At 44.5% G+C, this 17000-nt stretch overlaps 1 pseudogene; it reads left to right on the forward strand.

Moving 5' to 3' along the window:
• Positions 1-11270, forward strand: part of LOC142484845 (uncharacterized) — a 33989-nt pseudogene extending 22719 nt beyond the window's left edge.
• Positions 11271-17000: the final 5730 nt, after the last annotated feature.

Below are 17000 nucleotides of genomic sequence, written 5' to 3' on the forward strand. Positions count from 1 at the left end.
TGAGATGGGACAAATCCATAAAAGATTCTTAAGAATGAATATACATTTTTACAATATCTTTAAACTGCTACAATGTATGGTGTAAATGTATACACATCTGTTTAATCCTCTATTAGAACTAACAGGCCTCCACAATGAAAACCTAGATATTGTATCAATTAAAGAGCAGAGAGAGGATGAGAGAGGGGAAAAGGACATTCAACCGGGGCATATCCACCCAGACCCCAGTGCAGGTGAGTAATATACAGGATAATTATCTCCATGGAACATGGGTCAGAATTAGTAAATAGTCTCCCCGAGTTCTTAAATGTTTAGTTCATGTAAATATGTTTGACTGTTTAAATCCCTTTAAAATAGTTGGTATTTATATTCCAATGTTAATTTCTAGCAAGTTCATTTGATAAAAAAAATGATTTAGGAAAAAAAAGTGAAAATGTATTCAGTTTACCGTTATTTTCTTTTCTGGGTCTCCAATCACTGCAATGGGTACTAAATAGGATAGTTCCTCCCCTTCAGCCGTAGTAGGACAGGAAACTCTTCTGCAGGTCCTATTATATAAGTCCCTCACCTTACCTGCAGGACAGACTTCGGTTTCTCCCATGGATGTAAAACTATATCTAATACGGAGAGGAGAGGAAAGTGAAGGAAGGATGATTACTTAATTTAAATGAAATGGGAAATTATTTTTGGAAGGAAATAGAAAACTGGTATTAAAACTGCGTTATCCTGTTGAAATGTCAAAGCCTGGAGATCACCCACTCTTCTCGATGATGTGATTGTCTTCCTGGTAAGTAGGGGGAATTTACAGAGACAGTAGGGAGGGTGTTCTGTTAAGTGCATCAGCAAGGGGTTGAGGTCAATGAATAAGATGTATAGAATCAGCCATGGAGAAACCCATATGGTTTGTTAAAGAGGTTTGTTTTAAGATTGGTCTTAATGGTGGAGAGCTAGGGGCCAGTCGGACATTTAGGGGAAGGACATTCCAGAGGCGTGGGTCAGTGAGGGAGAGAGAGGTTTTATATGGGAGATGACTTTAGATGCAAAAGGGACAGACAGAAAACGTCCTTGAGCAGAACGCAAGAGTTGGACATGTGCATAATGAGATATTAGTACTGAGAGGTAAGGAGGGTCAGAGGAGTGAATTGCCTTAAAAGAGAGAAGCGACATATTGTAAGTTATACAGGATAGAATAGGAAGCTTGGAGAGGGATTTTGGCAGGAGAGTCACTGAAACTAATTTAGGAGAGAGTGAAATGATTCTAGCAGCATTTAAGGTAGATTGTAGGGGAGACAGGTGAGAGCCGGGAAGGCTGGACAGTAGAAGGTTACAATAGATGAGATGGGAGAGGATAAGGGCCTGCATTCGAGTTTTAGCAGTAGAGCAACAGAGGAAAGGGTGTATCTTGGCAAATGGAGGAAAAAAACAAGAGTCGGGAAGATGTCTGATGCTAAATTCCTCTCTAGTAGTGCAGATAATGCCGAAACCTGGCCCTTTAAGTAATGTAGACGGAAACCCTTGTCAAAACCATCTTGCAAAAATTCTATCAATGACTAAAAAGAGAGATCAGAAAAATCTTGATTTTTCTTCTGATACCAACCTTGAAGTCAACGGTATATTAATGAGATTGAGGTGTTCCTGGCTGGCATAAGTGTTGCAATTGCCTTATCTGAACATCCCTTCTTTTTCAGTATGTGCCACCTATTCTCCATGTCCCCTGAAAGACTGGGAGATGCCGTGTGGGATCTTTTGCCATTTTCACCAGATGGGCAAACCATGTTCTTCTTGTCTTATTCGAGTGATCATATGAAAACCTTGAGCAGAAGCAGTCAACTTTTTTGTTTTTGAGATAGACCTCATGGAGCCTTCTCTGGGGCTGACCCTGTGGATACATCAGCTGGTAAAATATCCCAACATCTAATTCCCATTCATCTGGACGAATTCTTGTTCGGCTCAAAAAGTCAGCTGCAGCATTTTCTTTTGCATCTGGGAATATGAATCGCTGTGATGTTGTTCGTGTGGTCATCCTAAGACATGATGTGAGTCTCCCGCTTCTGGTTCCTTCTTCTTTTGCAATGTATTTTACCATGGCAATATTGTCAGATTCTACTCTTATATTATTGTCTTTAATACAAGCGTGACATTTTTTGATCATGTTCTTCACTGCGCGCATTTTTAGCATGTTTGCTGGAATCTCTTTGTAGGACCTTGGCCAACTTCCTTGTGCCAACCATCTTCCCATCTGCACTCCCTATCCAGAACTGATTGTTGGTTATTGTTATTCAATCACCTTCCTAGAGAGATCATGCATTTTTTAGATTTTGTGGGATTTCCCACCATCTTAGATCTAGTCCTGTTCTGGAATATATGTAAATAGTTTGCTCTAGATATTTTGGAGCTGTGTTCCATTGATGGTTTCATATAGAATCTTGCCCATCACCCATGATATTCCAGGATTGTGATTACTGTGTGTGTGTTTGACAGTAACACCTTTTGTCTTGAGGTGTTAACAATAATTCTTCCTGTTCATCCAGTCATTGATATATCTGGATAGCCCTCTATCTCAACTCAACCACAAATGGAACTACTACTTTGATAAAGGTGCTAATCCAAAAGGGATGGCAGTGTATATATAATGCCTCCCCCTGACTGGAATTATGAAGAATCTTTGATGGCTCTGTTTGATGGGTATGTTCAGATATGCATCCTTCAGGTCTATTGACACCAGCCAGTTCTTTGGCTTTGCTTTGTGAATAATTGTGTTTAATGATACCATCTTGAATTTTCTTAGTTGGAGGAAAGTATTGAACCTCCTGAGATCCAGTACTGCTCTGAATTCTCCATGTACTTTTCTGACCAGAAATATTCTGGAGTAATCCTGTTCTTTTTTGAGAATGAGGGACTTCCCTTATCACTCGATTCAGTGTTAGGTTCATTAGGATACGTTCTAATTCTTCGATTTCTATGCGCCATGTACTGCTGGAAATCAAAAATTATCTTCCTCTTGTTTCTGAGTGAACTCCAGATGGTAACCGTATTGGATGACTTAAAGAACCCACCTGTCTCTTACAGATTGAGCCCATACAACTGTGACATGCACGTGCCTTCCTCCCAGACTGAATTGCATGGCCCTGCTTATTTAATGTAAAATGTTCCCTTCCGACGGATCGTCTCCATGCTGATTTGCCATAAGAAAGGTTTCCCAAAACGAGGGACCTTGGCATGCATGTAACACATTCTGTGGATTATAAAAACACTTCGCTGTTCTCTCCTGCGGCAGGAAAACAGTTCCCACTAACAATGAATATCGCATTCCGTTTTTGGCTGATAGATATATTCTCCTTTCAACAGCAGAGAACATAGATTGTTCTTTGTGATGGAGCCTGCCACCCAATGTCTCAGGGGAAAAGGAAGAAAGCGCAAAACCCTCATAGTGTAGTACAGGCCTGCCCAACTCGTAAAGTGAGAAGGGCCGAACTGCTCCAAGGAAAAAAAATTTGGGCCGCACGGGTTAAATCATCATCATCATCTCTCCTCCAGCACCTCTCATCATCATCATCCTCATATCTCCCCCAGAACCCCTCACTATCAATCTTTACGATACTCCCCATCTATCTCTCATACCCCCATCTCTCCCCCTCACCCACACAATACCCCCCTCCACATCAAACACACAATACCCCCCTCCACATCAAACACACAATACCCCCTTCCACACCCCCAGCCCATTCCATGTCAGCATCCCCCCCCACAAGTCAGCATCCCCCCCATGTCTTCCCTCAATATGACACTCTCTCTCCCTCCCCTTAATGACACTCTCTCCCTCTCCCCTCAATATGACACTCTCCCTCTCCCCTCAATATGACACACTCTCCCCCTCCCCTCAATATGACTCTCCCCCTCCCCTCAATAGGACACTCTCTCCCTCCCCTCAATATGACACTCTCCCCCTCCCCTCAATATGACACACTCCCCCTCCCCTCAATATGACACTCTTTCCCCCTCCCCTCAATATGACACTCTTTCCCCTTCCCCTCAATATGACACTCTCTCCCCCCCCCGCAACTCACATCACACCCTCCCCCTGCAACTCACATCTCTCACCCTCCCTCTGCACCTCACATCACTCTCTCCCCCCCCTGCACCTCACATCACTCTCTCCCCCCCCCTGCACCTTACATCACTCTCTCCCCCCCCTGCACCTCACATCACTCTCCCCCCACCTGCACCTCACATCACTTCCCCCCCCTGCCCCTCACATGTCAGCAGCCCAGACCCCCCCTCACATGTCAGCAGCCACCCCCTCACATGTCAGCAGCCCACCCCCCCTCACATGTCAGCAGCCCACCCCCCCTCACATGTCAGCAGCCCACCCCCCTCACATGTCAGCAGCCCACCCCCCCCTCACATGTCAGCAGCCCACCCCCCCTCACATGTCAGCAGCCCACCCCCCTCACATGTCAGCAGCCCACCCCCACACAGCCCGTTTTTCACACCCCCCCCACCAGCCTGTTTTTCACACCCACCCCCACCAGCCTGTTTTTCTCTCACACACACACACACACACACACCACACACCACACACCACACACCTCTCTTTGATCAGCTCAGCACATCCTCTCTCCCCGGTACTAAGCCCCGCCCACGGCATGCTCTGACCTCCCCGGCAGCCTGCTATTGAAGAAAAAAAAACACACATCCTCCTCATGCTGCTGCCCCCGTGCACCGCAAAACCTGGGGGCTGGGAGGGAGAGGGCGGGGAGGGGGGGGCAGGGAGGGAAGGGGCGGGGAGGGAGGGGCGGGGAGGGAGGGGCGGAGAGGGAGGGGGCTGGGAGGGAGAAAGAGGGAGGAGGGATGAATCGCCGCCATTTTTTCAAACTTTTTTTTCTTTTAATTTATTTAATTAACTGGCGCCCGGCCAGAGTCATCGCGGGCCGCACAGAGAGGCCAGTCGGGCTGCATCTTGTGCAGGCCTGGTGTAGTATGTAAAAATAGAATTTATGTATGAAAGGTAAAATATGCACGTACAGAATAGAAATACTATATATAGGCATGTACTGTACAGTAGGTATAAAACCTAGTAATGGATAAGGCGCTCCCACGACTGCTGCACAGGATCCACAGAAGGCACCACGTCTTCCTTCACCGGCTACGATATGACCACGGATGCCTAAGTTGTTCACCCTCACATCTCTGCTCCTCCAAGAAACGGGATAGCCAGAGTTGGTGGAGTGAGTAGAAGAATATCAATCGAGATTCGCTTTCTCCAGCAGTTACAGCTCTTGGGTACTGCGCGTCTCAACCTCCAATCAGCACAACAGAAAGAGGGAACCCCACGCGTCGAGAGGCGTAACCACAGAGTGATGTGTACCGCGTCACAAACTCCAACCAATCACAGCATCTCTGAAGATGTGACCTTGCGTCATGAAACGCGTTGGAGTTTTTATTTTGATCCAATAAATTTATTGGATTTATTAAGCTCAGTTGAGCTTTTTCTGGACTTTTATTTCAACATTAGACGCTTCTGCTAGATGCTGTTTGATCGCATTCCGATTACGATGCCTGGGCGCTGAGACCGCGCTGTTTCCCCTCTGGGACCAGAGCTGTGATTTGGTTGGAGTTTGTGACACGGTACACGTCATTCTGTTGTTCCGCCTGTCGATGCATGGAGTTCCCACTCTCTGCTGTGCTGATTGGAGGTTGAGACGCGCAGTACCCAAGAGCTGTAACTGCTGGAGAAAGCGGATCTCGATTGATATTCTTCTACTCTCTCACCAACTCTGGCTATCCCGTTCCTTGGAAGAGCAGAGATGTGAGGGTGAACAATTTCAGCATTTGTGACCATATCGTAGCCTGTGAAGGAAGACGTGGTGCCTTCTGTGGATCCTGTGCAACAGTCGTGGGAGCGCCTTATCCATTACTGGTTTTTCTACTGTGACAAAAGTACCCTTTTGCCATGTACCTTTCATCCAGGGATCACCACTTTCACCACTTCCAGGTAGCGGAGACAGTCTTCTGACACAGAGGTGAAAATAAAGCTTTGGCCTGTTTATTTTGCCATTAAGATGTTACAGCAGATAACATGAATAAATCAAAACAAACAAAAGTCCTTGCTCCACTGAGCACAAAACACCGCTCTCTTAGTACAAGCTTCTCTAAAAACAAATTGGTCAGCTCACAGGCAGGCTTTAACAGCTGCTCTTCTTCATTAGCAGTTGCAGCTGTGTGAGACCAGGGAGAGCTAGAATCTCCAAAACATGGAGTGGAGCACTGGTCCACCCTACTCTCCAAGTGCTCTGCACCAGGGACCCAATAGGAGGCGAAAAAAATCCAAAATTGCACACTGCACCTCCCTGGGGCTTAATTTTGGCAGAAACCCTGCAATATTTGAGGGGCAACATATACACTTTCCACTACCATCCCCTTATATCTGTCACAATACCTACATGCCTATATAGTTTTTCTATTCTGCACGTGCATATTTTACCTTCCATATGCAAATTCTATTTTTACATACTACACTATGAGGGTCTTGCACTTTCTTCTTTTTCTCTTTATCTAGCTGGCGTTATCTTGACCTCAGCCTTTCCAGTAAACCTGCAGACCCTCTACTTGTAAAGAGATGTTTATTATTATATATATTTGCACTGTGGTGTTATTTGTCTAGGTCACATACACAGTATTTTACTCACTAATATATGTTAAACTTCAGCTGCTTATCTGTGGTTTCATATAGTTTTTACATTTTTGCAGTATAGGTCTAGTATGACCATTTAATTATAATTAATTTTTACACATTTTTGATGTGGTTGGACATATTTTTCTATATACCCAATGTCTCAGCCACAATGGTGCCCTTCTCACTGCCATTGAAAGGGCCATGAATCTTGCTGATCTGTTGTCAACTTAATTTCTCTGAGAGCACTCAGGATCAATCCTCTCATTGTATCCTGCTTGAGTGTTTCTTCCATGTAAGCTGCTCCGATGTGCATGGCTCTGGATAGGGATGTTATTGCTACTGTTGGTTTGCATACTGAAAAATACTTTCCTATGACACACTCCATTTTTCAGTCCATATCGTCTTTGAAGGATACAGCTCCTTGACATGCAACTTCATTTTTCTAGCAATCCTTGTGATTGCAGCGTAAACTTTAGGAGGCCTTCCCAAAAACCTGACCAATTTTTCTCAATAGAAATCATCCCAGCAAATCTTTTAAGAGCAAGCAATTTCTTGTCTGGCTTTGTTCACTCAGCCTCCATCACCCCCTTTATAACCTTGTGCAGGGGAAAATATCTCATCTTCCTTTGTGAGCCCATGAATAATTTCTTCATGCGTTATTCTTCTGTGTCTTGTAACTCCAGTATTTACCTCATTGCCTTAATTAAGGGGTCTACAAGGTCTAAATTAAAATCCAAATCTTCATCTAACCCCACCTGTTTGAATGAATCCCAATATTTGCCCCCGAATGTTGCTGAAATACATCTGACCCCTCTGAAAAAGAGTCTTCTTGTCTAGACTTGTTTGAAACTGTGACCTTTTGGGAGACTGCTTGCTTGCATGCTCAATCGGCACTCTTTTCATGTTTTTTTAAGTTCCTCCGCATACCACAAGCATAATAGAGGAATTCTGTCACTGTCGCTCCTATGACGTCATCGCACATGCCGCTTGTAGACATGGTGACCACTTCCGATCCTCAGCACTCACGTGGGATGCCATTACCAGCCCTATAAGGCTTACCCTGGCCTTGTGTTTCACTGATTGTGTTCCAGAACACAGACACCTGCAGGTGCTTCAGGGGGGAGAGGCTGATGACTCCTGAATTGAACTGCACGGTGAGTCCTCTTTCAAAATAACAAAATCTACTGCTACGCTGTAGGAAAGAGAAAATACTGTTCTTGCATGTAAGGTGAGGGCCTTATATACAGTACTAGTACCTACAGAAGAGTTTTCTGTCCAACAGCAGTTACAGGTGAGGAGCTATCAAATTTGGTACCCACTGCCATGTGTAAAACAGTAAAACACATTAAGTAGAATATCTATTAAATATGAGAAATTCAATGAAATAAGAAAATGTCATTGGTATTGAATGATTTGAGCAGGTGAAGTTAAAGATGAGATTGTACCAAGGTCTGAGCAAATAGCTCAGGAGATGGAAAGCCTTGAAGGTACCAGCACAGGTGAGTAAAACACATGTGAAGAGAGGAGATCAGTGCCCATATTTCCCTTATGTGCAGACAAAAATGATTATAATTCAAATTTTTGTGTAGGATTGTACTCAAGGAAATTATGTCGTGCATCAGTATTAAAAGTAATTAGGAAAAATTCCTTAGGATTCCTTATTTTAACCTTTAGATTACTTTAATAATGTACCTGCTATGGCCGAGGACCTGTTATGCCATACTTTAGGTCCTCGTGTCATTCCAGGTAAATCATCTTTACGAAAGATAGGGAGAAGGAGTGGCTCAGTGAGTAAAGACACTGACTGACACTGAGATTGCTGCAGGGGAGCCTGGTTCAATTCCCGGTGTCTGCTCCTTGTGACCTTGGGCAAGTCACTTTATCTCCCTGTGCCTCAGGCACCAAAAATATAGATTGTAAGCTCTATGGGGCAGGGACCTGTGCCTGAAAAATGTCTCTGTAAAGCGCTGCGTACAATTAGCAGCGCTATACAAGAACATGCTGCTATTATTATTATTATTATTATCCTTAATATGCTAGTTTTCTCTGGGTTGATCAGAGCCCCCTCTGCTTCTGTTTGTCACTCTGGTTGAGATCCCCGGACATGTGATTGCTACCAATGGGGAGCGGCACACCGGGAAGTCCAGAGGCCCATCTTTAGGAGCATCGCCTTTACCTTACAGGGTGGTGATATTATTTAGAAGCATGGAGAGGAGTCTTTTTTTTCTATTTCTTTGTTTCCATATTCAAGTTCTGAATTGTCTTTGTAATGATTACATATAGAGAGAGGACAGCCAATACATAGAGTGGCATAGAACATATAACCAAACTCGAAAGTGTTGCAACCAAAAAGCCAACACCTCTCATTGTCAAATGATGCTCATAGTGAATGCAATGTTAGATTATATTGTTATGATACACTCAATGTGCATTTCCTTCCAACAGATGGATCCACGAGCAAGATCCACACTGCAGCGCGTTCAACAGATAGGACAATGGAAAATATCAATTTCCCCTCAGAGGGGAAGTGTTATAAATGCAATGAATGTGGGAAACACTTTGCTAACAAATCTCATCTTATTGTACATCAGAAAACACACACAGGAGAGAAGCCTCATAAATGCAATGAATGTGGGAAACAGTTCACTTTAAAATCTAGTCTTACTGCACATCAGATAACACACAGGAGAGAAGCTTCATAAATGCAAGGAATGTGGGAAGCACTTCAAACGCACAGCTCATCTTGTTAGACATCAGAAAACACACACAGGAGCGAAGCCTCATAAATGTAAAGAATGTGAGAAACAGTTCAAGCGCAAATCTCATCTTGTTAAACATCAGAGAATACACACAGGAGTGAAGCTTCATAAATGCAAGGAATGTGGGAAACAGTTTACGTCCAAATCTAATCTTCTTGACCATCAGAGTGTGCACACAGGAGAGAAGCTTCATAATTGCAATGAATGTGGGAAACCGTTTGCTTACAAATCCAGTCTTTTTGAACATCAGAGAAAGCACAACGGAGAGAAGTCTCACAAATGCAAGGAATGTGGGAAACACTTCACTCGCAAATCTCATCTTGTTGCACATCTGAGAGCACACAGAGGAGAGAAGCCTTATAAATGCAATGAATGTGGGAAACCGTTCACTTTAAAATCTAGACTTACTGCACATCAGAAAACACACACAGGAGAGAAGCCTCATAAATGCAATGATTGTGGGAAACCGTTTGCTTACAAATCCAGTCTTCTTGAACATCAGAAAAAGCACACAGTTGAGAAGTCTCATAAATGCAAGGAATGTGGGAAGCACTTCAAACGCACATCTCATCTTGTTAGACATCAGAAAACACACACAGGAGCGAAGCCTCATAAATGCAATGAATGTGGGAAACTGTTTACTTTCAAATCTAATCTTGTTGTACATCAGAAAACGCACAGGAGAGAAGCCTCATAATTGCAATGCAAGTGGGAAACCGTTTGCTTACAAATCCAGTCTTCTTGAACATCAGAAAATGCACACAGGAGAGAAGCCTCATAAATGCAAGGAATGTGGGAAACACTTCGCTTTCAAATGTAGTGTTATTGTACATCAGAAAACAGACACGAGAGAGTGTGTAATGACTGTGGCAAACGGTTTACTCACAAATATACAATTGTGTGAAAAAGAAAGTACACCCTCTCTTTGAATTCTAGGGTTTTACATATCAGGACATAATAACAATCATCTGTTACTTAGCAGGTCTAAAAATTGGGTAAATACAACCTCAGATGAACAAGAACACATGACATATTACACCTTGTCATGATTTATTTAACAAAAATAAAGCCGAAATGGAGAAGCCATGTGTGAAAAACTAAGTACACCCTTACTGCTTCCATAGGAATTAAGATGCTAAGTATTGACAAAAACAAACAAAAATGCCCAAAGCTACTTCCAATGTGACAAAAATACACAGTTCAATACCTATATATTCCCTTGAAAAGGGGTAATTTAGTTTAACCCTTTGGCCAAAGCATTGTAAGCCTGCGAGCCACATCAAGGCAGACCCTGTTCGCAGGTCCTAACACTCCCTGGGTTTAAATTCTTGTAAACCTGTATAATTACAGCAAGAATTATCTAAATTGGATCTGTCATAACCTGGCAAAATGAAACTCACCTGCCAACGTGGAAAGTGGGGAGGGGCAAGCTTAAATATTGGGGGGGAGGGGCCACCACCCTCCCAAAAGCAGCTGAGACCAGCTGCACATAGTTAATATACACACAAATACCCAACAAGCTCTGAGAAACCCTAACCATTCCAAATAATATATATATGCAGTGTTCGACAAACCTATACATTTGTCGACCACTGTATATATGTATACAGGTGTCAAAAGGAGTGCTAGTGGGCGTGGCTAAATGTATACAACAACAAAAATGCTTAAAGCTACTTCCAATGTGACAACAATACACAGTGCAATACCTATATATTCTCTTGTATACATTTAGCCACGCCCACTAGCACTCCTTTTTACACACACACACACACACACACACACACACACACACACACACACACACACACACACACACACACACACACACACACACACACACACGAATGACCTAGGCGCAAATATGCAGGGAGAGAATAAAAGAGGAAAACATCATAGGGCAGTATATCTGAGCAATTCAGATGTAAGATGTTAAGATATGCACTTACAATTAATTCAGCAAAAATCAGCCTTTAATCCTCAATGGGACTCAGGAACCCTGCTTCCAGCGATGATCTTTGATTTCTCTGTGCTTTTTGTGTCCTCTGGATTTATTCTCCACACGATGCTCCAGACAGCTATTTCAACATCAACATCCGTCTGCTGCCAGATGATACCTTGCAAGGGATTGATCTGACAAAGGAAGGGGGAGGGGGGGAGGGAATAAGGGAAGAACGAAAATAGTATAAAACAGGCCTGCACAACTCGTAAAGTGCAAAGGGCCGAACTGCTCCAAGGAAAAAACAATTGGGCCGCACGGGTAAAATCATCATCATCATCATCATCATCATCTCTCCTCCAGCACCTATCATCATCATCATCATATCTCCCCCAGCACCCTTCATCATCATCCTCATATCTCCCCCAGAACCCAACACTATCAACCTTTGCGATACACCCCATCTATCTCTCATACCCCCACCTCTCCCCCTCACCCACACACATAATACCCCACCTCCACATCAAACACACAATACCCCCCTGCACACCACACACATCCCACCCCCCCTGCACTTCACATCCCTTTCCCCCCTTGCAGCTCACATCACTCTTCCCCTTGCAGCTCACATCACGCTCCCCCCTTGCAGCTCACATCACTCTCCCCCTTGCAGCTCACATCACTCCCCCCTTGCAGCTCACATCACTCTCCCCCTTGCAGCTCACATCACTCTCCTCCCTTGCACCTCACATCACTCTCCCCCCTTGCACCTCACATCACTCTCCCCACTTGCACCTCACATCACTCTCCCCCTTGCACCTCACATCACTCTCCCCCTTGCACCTCACATCACTCTCCCCCCTTGCACCTCACATCACTCTCCCCCCTTGCACCTCACATCACTCTCCCCCCTTGCACCTCACATCACTCTCCCCCCTTGCACCTCACATCACTCTCCCCCCTTGCACCTCACATCACTCTCCCCCCTTGCACCTCACATCACTCTCCCCCATGCACCTCACATCACTCTCCCCCCTTGCACCTCACATCACTCTCTCCCCTTGGGTGAAATACGGTGGGGGGGGGGTGGGAGACAGTGACTTTGACAGTGACTGGGTGGGTGACAGTGACTGGGTGGGTGACAGTGACTGGGTGGGAGACAGTGACTGGGTGGGTGGGAGACGGTGACTGGGTGACAGTGACTGGGTGGGTGACAATGACTGGGTGGGTGGGAGACAGTGACTGGGTGGGAGACAGTGACTGGGTGGGTGGGAGACAGTGACTGGGTGGGAGACAGTGACTGGGTGGGTGGGAGACAGTGACTGTGGGTGGGAGACAGTGACTGGGTGGGTGGGTGACAGTGACTGGGTGGGTGACAGTGACTGGGTGGGTGACAGTGACTGGGTGGGAGACAGTGACTGGGTGGTGACAGTGACAGTGGGTGACAGTGACTGGGTGGGTGACAGTGACTGGGTGGGTGACAGTGACTGGGTGACTTACATTGACCGGGTGGGTTCAGCTTGCCACCGGACGCTTTCCCCTCCTGCCCCGATATCCCTGCGGCAGCTGCCCGGGACGGGCTGGGGGGGGGGAGGGCACGGGAGGTGAGCTCGTGGGGGACACAGAAAGCTGGCCGCGGAGGGAAGCTGTGAGAAGCAGGCCGCAGGAGGAGCTGAATTACTTATTAATTATTACTTCCCCCTCTGTCCCACGTTGGGAGCAGAAGGGGGGGGGAGCGGGCCCGCAGAGGAGCTGAGTGTTGCTTCCCCCTCCGTCCCACGTTGGGAGCAGGGGGAGGGGCGCGGCTGCAGAGGATTCCCCCTCGATCCTACGTTGCGAAGGGGGGGGAAGGGGCCCTGCGCATGCGTGCCGGGACCGCAGGGAATTTGGACAGACGAGACCAAAGTGGGGATGTTTGGTCATAATGCACAGCTCCACGTTTGGCGAAAACCAAACACAGCATATCAGCACAAACACCTCATACGAGCTGTCAAGCACGGTGGTGGAGGGATGATGATTTGGGCTTGTTTTGCAGCCACAAGACCTGGGAACCTTGCAGTCATTGAGTCGACCATGAACTCCTCTGTATACCAAAGTATTCTAGAGTCAAATGTGAGGCCATCTGTCTGACAGCTAAAGCTTGGCCGAAATTGGGTCATGCAACAGGACAATGATCCCAAGCACACCAGCAAATCTACAACAGAATGGCTGAAAAAGAAAAGAATCAAGGTGTTGCAATGGCCCAGTCAAAGTCCAGACCTGAACCTGATTGAAATGCTGTGGCTGGACCTTAAGAGAGCTGTGCATAAACAAATGCCCACAAACCTCAATGAACTGAAGCAACGTTGTTAAGAAGTGGGCCAAAATTCCTCCACAATAATGTGAGAGACTGATAAAGTCATACAGAAAACGATTACTTCAAGTTATTGCTGCTAAAGGTGGTTCAACAAGCTATTGAATCATAAGGTGTTATTAGTTATTCATACATGGCTTCTCCATTTTGACTTTATTTTTGTCTGAGGTTTTATTTACCTAATTTTACGACCTGCTAAGTAACAGATGATTGTTATTATGTCCTGATATGTAAAACCATAGAATTCAAAGAGGCTGTACTTTCTTTTTCACACAACTGTAGTCATATTATACATCAGAGATTACACGCAGGAGAGAAGAAACCCTCATTAATGAAGTGAATGTGGAAAACATTTTGCTACCAAATCTTGTTATACATCAAAGAAACCACACAGGGTAGAAACGTCATACGTTCACTGACTGTGGGAAACACTTCTAGTAAGTCTGCTCTTAGGCTGCGCTTATAGTGCGGGCGACGGGTGATGTCACTATTGATTGGTTCAGAGGATATCACATGTGGCGACAGCCTCTGAAAAATCAAATTTTAGCGGCTTCCAAATTTTTGGTCGCTGCCGTCGCATTGTCCTTACTATAAGCGCTTGCGACGGCGACAATGCTTTTGTTTTCAGGCGATGTCGCGTCGACGTCACTATAAACGCAGCCTTAATCGACATCAGATAATTCATACAAGAGAAAAGCCTTATGCTTGAACTTAGTGTGGGAATTGCTTTACTTACAGGTCAAATCTTCTTCAACACCAGACAACTCGTACAGAACAGAAATAATGTTTGCCATAAATGTGGGAAATACTTTTTTTCCAAAATCTAATTTTACAGTATGTCAGAGAATACACAAAGGAGAAAGAGTTACGTTCAATATTTTTAGGAAAGCCGTTTTTTATTGCATCAAAATTCACAATGTATTTTTTGCCTAAATGTGGGAAATGCTTTTCTGAAAACTCAAGTCTTACACACCAGACAAACTCATACAACAGAGAAATGGAACTTCCCATGGTATATTATTTTCCCTCACCTTGAAAGTCTTGTCACACACCACCATGGAGTAGAAGCTGTGTGATTGTCCCACGTGGGAAAAACGTTATTGATAAAATATTTCTATGCATCAAAAAAGCCACACAAAATGAAAGACTTGCTGGTAAACCCACACATGGATCACAGAAAACCTGTTCATGATAGGAAACCCTGGAATTAGGTTTCTTTTCTAGAATGTTCAATTTGCACTTATTTTCTGCAAAAAATGTCCTGATTAACAAGAAACAAAGAAAATGTTTGGGAATTAATCCCTTTTTTATCTCAAAGTTGTAGATGCTGGGTTAGTCCTAGAGAAATGTCGATATTAGATTGGGAAAGCAATGTAAACTAAAATGTTATAATCTATGTAGAACTGTTATTATAGTTAATTATAGGCTAAAGCAGTAAAATTCAGGGCATTATTGAAAACCCTGCTCTCTGATTGGTTAAAATTCCGGGCATTATCCACAGTAATGCCCTGAATTTCAGCAGGTTGCAAAATGCCGTTTTCAATCTGTTTATTTCCAGCCAATCAGCTTTCAGAACAGCTGAGACAGGGCAGGGGATTGGTTTGAATTAAGTAAAAGCTCTGAGACATGGCAGGGGATTGGTCACAAAGTATCAGCCACGGTTTGACTCCTCCCCCTCCCGAGCTGACTGAGATTTTCTGAGCAGATTCAGTTGAATTGGGAGGGGGAGGGAGACTGCAAAGAAGTAAGTGTGTTGTGTATAGAGGTGCAGTGTTGTGTGTGTGTGGGGGGGGGAGGGGAGTGCAGAGGTGCTGTGTTGTGTGTGTGGGGGGGGAGTGTAGAGGTGCTGTGTTGTGCTGTGTTGTGTGTAGAGCTGGGGGGGAGAGTGCAAAGTTTAGTATGTGGCTGCATTTTTTATTGTGTGTGTGTGTGTGTGTAGCACTGTTGTATGTGTAGCAGCAGTTTGTGTGTGTAGAACTGATGTGTGTGTGTGTGTGTGTGTGTGTGTGTGTCAGTTGCAGTGTTTATGGGTGTAGCATGTGTGTGTAGCAGCAGAGTTTGTGTGTGTAGAGCTGCTGTGTGTGTAGAGGTGCTGTGTAGTGAGTGTAGAGGAGGTGCTGTGTTGTGTGTCTAGAGCTCCAGTGTGTGTGTGTGAGTGTAGAGGCACTGTGTTGTGTGTGGTGTGCTGTTTTGTGTGTGTGTGTGTGTGTGTGTGTGTGTGTGTGTGTGTGTGTGTGTGTGTGTGTACACAGAGGGGGCGGCAGTGTGTAGATATAGATATCTGCAGTGTAAGTTTATATAGAGGTGGATTCATGTATTTACCATTTTATTTGAATAAAAAAATCTATTTAACTATACAAAGTGTCTATTATTTATGAAATAAACCTACATTTAGCCTATAATAGTAATAATCCCCTCAGAACAGGGCATTACTGGCCAATAATGCCCTGGCTGGGTTAAAGTACCTCGGCTTCGCCTCGGGCCTTCAACTCTTCCAGCCAGGGCATTATTGGCCAGTAATGCCCTGTTCTTCAGGGATTATTACTTGATTATCATTCATTTGCTTTTTTACACGGTAGCAATTAGGGACACTTCTACTCTGATAAAAATAAAGTGTTACCCTATCAGTTATTTGTTTCAAGTCCCAGAGATTTTCCTACATCAGGAAATGTTCGGGGAGTTATTGTATTGATCAAACAAGAAAAATGTTGAGTGTTCCATGTTTTGCTTTCAAGCTATAATACAGTAAACATTTGTTTTCCTTATGCTTTTGTTTTCTGAACTTTTTTTCCTCTGGAAATGGGAAAGGTTTTTTTTTTACAACAGGACACTGTATGTGAATCAATCGTTCCCTCCTTTAACCCTTGAAAACCTAACCGACACTCACCACTAGGGTACCCCGCTTCAGCACAGCCTGGGAAGGAAAGTGAGTGTCATGGTAGACCAGGTCTTATCTACACATTAATGGGAACCTGCCTTGAGCACACAAGTTGGGGAAAATAAATTGTAATTTATTTATTTTCAGACAGACACACAAATCTTCACAATATACACTCAATAAAACACTGGGATGGGGAAACGAAAACAAATGTCCTTGGAATGAAACAAAGTCTCTGGGCACCCCTGCACGCATGCAAGTGGGTGCGCAAAAGGATCCGTGTAGCAGTTCCTGGCTAGGGCGCAACTTGCCAGACCTATATCTCAGCAAGCAGGAAAAAGTTTGTTCAGTCCTTACAGGGTTTGTTCGGGAACCCTTAGCTCTAACGAATTCCAGAA

Source organism: Ascaphus truei, unplaced genomic scaffold (assembly GCF_040206685.1).
Source record: "Ascaphus truei isolate aAscTru1 unplaced genomic scaffold, aAscTru1.hap1 HAP1_SCAFFOLD_437, whole genome shotgun sequence".
Classification (NCBI taxonomy): domain Eukaryota; kingdom Metazoa; phylum Chordata; class Amphibia; order Anura; family Ascaphidae; genus Ascaphus; species Ascaphus truei.